Source organism: Hyalella azteca, unplaced genomic scaffold (assembly GCF_000764305.2).
Source record: "Hyalella azteca isolate HAZT.00-mixed unplaced genomic scaffold, Hazt_2.0.2 contig15442, whole genome shotgun sequence".
NCBI lineage: Eukaryota > Metazoa > Arthropoda > Malacostraca > Amphipoda > Hyalellidae > Hyalella > Hyalella azteca.
The window spans coordinates 71,675-76,564 of NW_025945296.1; the positions used below are offsets into that span (position 1 = coordinate 71,675).

At 40.9% G+C, this 4,890-nt stretch overlaps 1 long non-coding RNA gene across 1 annotated transcript; it reads left to right on the forward strand.

The window, feature by feature from the left end:
* The first annotated feature begins 2,896 nt into the window (after window positions 1–2,896).
* On the forward strand, window positions 2,897–3,913 carry LOC125179152. The gene is made up of 3 exons (XR_007157161.1): window positions 2,897–2,928; window positions 3,378–3,513; window positions 3,851–3,913. It is a non-coding gene; the product is annotated as an uncharacterized LOC125179152 (long non-coding RNA).
* Window positions 3,914–4,890: the final 977 nt, after the last annotated feature.

Here is a 4,890-nt window from a genome sequence, read left to right on the forward strand (position 1 = left end):
TAACTACAATTGAACATTCTACCTATTGCACGTTCGCATTAAGATTTAGTATCTATTTCCAGATAATCTTCGTCACCACTAAGTCGAAAATCCGAGATTTACAGATACCTAGAGACGACAAACCTCACCTTTATAATGCCGTCCACCTACACATCTCTGGTCACTTTTCTTCCCATTATAATCCAGTCCACCTACACATCTCCGTTTAGCTTTCCTCGTCTCTTATTCGCTGACTCGGTGACCTTTGACCCAGCCTTGCCCTGCCAACGCGGCCTTCACAGCTCCACGCGCTGCACTTCACAAGAAAATATATTAAATGCTGCTTAGCTTCGAACAAAACAAAATCCGAGAACTGCTACTGGAAGCTGTACTGTGATGACCTGAGGTCAGGCTTCACCTGTTCTGATTTGCAAGTAGTGTACATATTCAGTCAGGTTATATTGCACAGATATGTCTGAATAGTTATATTTTGTTCATTTGTGCTAGCACAGTTATGCCTGCACGGGTATGTTTTCACAGGTATGCTTGCACAGGTATGCTTGCACACCTATGCTTGCCCAGTTATGCTCGTACATCTATGCTTGCACAGTTATGCCTGCACACCCATGCTTGCACAGTTATCCCTGCACACCCATGCTTGCACAGTTATGCTCGTACACCCATGCTTGCACAGTTATGTTTGCTGCTGTGTGACGCCTGCTAATATTTTGTGTTTGGTATCAGGAAAAGGTTTCAGAAACAGACATGTGTTCAGTAGGGCCTTTTGGGCATCACAAGTTCAGTAAAACGGTTCATAAACTAATGTTTAGTGGTATGAGTACAGTAACATGCATGGGTTCATAAACGACGTATCGGCTCAAAATCGTTAGTTTGGCTAATTATGTTTGATAATATGAGTCAAGTAATATGGGTTCTAAAGCCGACCTCTACAGAAGCATAAATGTTTTTGGCCGACTTTCGTATTCTAATTTTCCATCACTGTAGAATTTACGCGTAGCAGATTGTCAAATGCTTCAACGATAGACTCTTTAGTCAACATTCCGCAAACGGCTACTGAGAACAAATCAATATACAATGAACAAAAACTATATATATAAAAAAATAGAATAGTGATACAAGCTCACATACCTCGTCAAAATTTCAATAGAAATGCTCAGATATGAATAGGCAAATATTCAAGGTAAATCAAGAGCCCCATACCAAACAGTGCGGGCACCGTGCTGTCGCACCAGTCGCAAGCCATAAATAGAGACACAAATGTCGATCCAATTAAGCCTTACCTACTTCTGTAGAGGATAATATTCAGTAGTAATACTGAAGATAACTTGTCAACATCTGCTGCAGGTTCACTAACTGCATTAAAAATTACATTGGATCCATGTTGCGACTTTTATAAAGTTTTGCTTCAATAGGAGTCCATTTGCCAAAGATATAGAATTTAGACTAATTTTAAGATATATTTAGAATATAATTAGAATAAGAATTTAGACTAATTTTAAGAATATATTTACATGTTCACATATGATTTCAGTACTGGCCCTAGATGTAATAGAGCGGTTTTAGATATTATAGGACGGCTCTATTGGTCATAGAGCGCTTGTAGATGTCATAGAGCGGCCCTATATGTCATAGAGCGGCTCTATATGTCATAGAGTGGCCCTATATGTCATAGAGCGGCTGTAGATGTCATAGAGCGGCTCTATATGTCATAGAGCGCTTGTAGATGTCATAGAGCGGCTCTAGATGTCATAGAGCGGCCCTATATGTCATAGAGCGGATGTAGATGTCATAGAGCGACTCTATATGTCATAGAGCGCTTGTAGATGTCATAGAGCGGCCCTAGATGTNAGGTTTGAAGAAAATCGGTCGGTTTTTGCAGGAGTTAGAAGCATAAATGTAAAAAATATACCTCGCCCCGCAAGCGAGAGATCATGTAAGTATAAAAATCAAAGTACTAAAGTCAAAACGCAAATGGCGGAAAAACGGGGGCTTGCGCCCCGGTCCGTTTTTTTAATTTAGCAACTAGAGAAGATAATCCGTCAGCAGATGAAATATGCCAGAAAGATTTGTGTTACAAATTTCACTGAATGGTGTTTGACGAGACGGATACTTATTAATTATTATTGTTATTCTACAAGACTATAAGGAAATCTTTACGTGGTTAGAAGTCTCGAAATCAATTGTTCCAAATACTTTTGTTACTTTGGGTACTGCAGGCACGACTAAAAGGATGGCTTTGAGGTAATTATACAACGGTATAAATAATAGAGGTAATATGACGTCGGTCTGTAGTAGCATATGTCAATCAACCGTCAGTTATGGAAAGATCGGGTTCAAAAGGCCGGATCTCTTGTGGAATCAAGTCACGAAAAGCACAAGAATCGCCAACAGGCCATGGGCCTACAGTGTATTTCTTCAGTGCCGACACTTCTATTCTATTCTATGTAGTTATCATGCTATTATGGCATCATCGGGTTTGATGCTTTACTGAGCGGGGTATTACAACTACATAAGCCGGAATACTGTTACTTTAGTACTAGGGATTTGTTGCCGCAAAATTTTCGTACGATCCTTGTTGAAATTTTCATTTCTACTGATATTACTGCCAGTCATGCGCCCTTAGTATTAGTGTTAATGTGCCGCGAGAACTGCAACACCTGAACCAATGGTGCCGCCATAATCGATCATTCCCTTAGTAACCGGATCAGTGTTTCCACAGCAACTGACGTCTTGCAAACTTAGTTTTACCTCAGCGCCATAACTGTAGAAATCAGGGGTTTCTAACCGTAAACTGTACACCGCAACCGTGGTTTTTTACCGCTCTGTGACGTGTCTGTCTTCGCAGACCTGGACAGCCGTCGTGTTGAGGAAGTATGGCTTCCCGGAAGGGACTATTGCTCTGCCAACGCAGCAGCAGGGTACTGTCTTGTAAGTATGGGTGTATTTACTTCATCAAGATCTGTATGAGTGGTTCCTTAACTTTTGGGGTTTAGAAACCCTTGAAGGTCCCTTATACTGTCGCCGCGCACCTCAATATAACCCCTCGCACAAATAATTCTACGTATTATTAATTAATACGTACTGGCATTTGCATATATCGTCATACAATTGCTCGTATTCTAATAATTAGGGAGTAAAACATGTGGACTGTTTGAAAACGGGGTTTGAAAATAGTTACCGATCTTTCTATTGGCCTTATTGAAGTATAAATTGGACAAATTTTCAAAACTTTGATTTTATTCAAGGGGAAAATTTTATTTTCACCCATTTGTGGTCGTAGCTGAATGAAGAAGCGAGAAGCTCCCCTGTTTACCAGTTATCCCTAATATAATGTTCAATTTAGAGACAATTTCTCGATTATTTCCTTTTTGATTGAGGTGGCGGAATGTTCCTACTCGTGGATCAGCTTCTGCGAGGCGCAGGCTCGGTGTGCGGCGCGAGGTCTCCCCATGGCGTCTCGAGAGTTGTACCAGAACTCCAACCTCATCGACAAGGAGACTCGTCTTGGTTCTAGTAAGCAGACACTACCATAGTCAGAGTTGACAGTATATTAGTTAATGCATAAATATATTGACGCAAGAGTCAGAACCTCAAAACCCTGCTGTACTGAAAAAGGTATGGGACCTCTCGGTCCCATAATTTTTGTAAGAATAGCATTGACTTTTAATGTTTCCGTTGACAAAGGGTTAAAGACAGACCGTTCCAGTCCTTTGCTATAATTCAAGTCTTAACTGTAATGACGTAAAGTCATGATTTCTAACACTCAGATAGGCATGATTTCAGAAAAATATTATTCAGATTAAACAAAAAAGTAACGAATGGTTTATATCATGGCCTCCTTCATTATCAGATCAAACTGACTTCTGGGTGAACATTACTCGGATAAACAATGTGTGGCGTTGGATGCCGAGCATGGAAGCGATGGGCAGCGAGATCTCAACGAGTGCCAGTCCCGACCGAGATTGCGCACTGATGCGCGTCCTCTATGACGGTATCTCTTTCGTCCCTGTTCCATGCCGGCAAAATTACGCACGGTGTGTGCTTTGTTACGATCCTGCTACAAGGCTGCCGGCGTGCTATGGAAAATAAAATGGAACCCATATTTCTAAGCCGTTCGACACACCGTCAGACACGTTGCAGGTGGACTCGTTTCGAACATATTAGGGAATCAAACTGGTTTTGCAAATAAACAGAAATTATTGCGAGACGAGCTTATTTAACACGTGAAGTGTGATACGACCCATCATCGCTGGCAGATGGCCTAAAAACGGCCAAGTCCGAGGATAAAAGGCATATAATTCAAAATATCCTAGTAAATTTGTAGTTCCGGGTGCAAAAATTAAATTTTCCTTTTTTCCGTAAATTTTACAATTTAATGAGGCAGTCCTGCCATCATAAATTATTGTCGACAAACGCAATTGAAAAAAAAAGATAACTTAGTACTCACTGTAGTGAGTGACAGAGAGCGCATTTTCTCGTCGACGAAAACTTGAGGTCACGGACAGACGGGCGGACAGACAGACGGACAGACAGACGGACATGGCGAGCACAATAGCGCATTTTTTCCATAAATGAGAAAATGCGCTTAAAAACGAAATTGCGGAATTTGTCCGGTAAAAGATTCTGAAAACCCACCGATGAGTCGTGCCACACTAACGTGTTAAATTTTTCTTTTAAAATCAGTCACGAGGAGTAGTTGCATTATTTGCCAAGGCCATTGGTTGGTTTCCGGCAGCGAAGTTACTAGGCCTTTGCATATCTGACGTCATATTTTTTCTCCAAGGTTAGGCATAATTTTTTAAATGCCATGGAAGACTCGCGTTTTCTTTTCATGTAATTTTCCATCAGATTCAATTCATAAATCAACTTGGAGGAGTCATGTCATTCAAA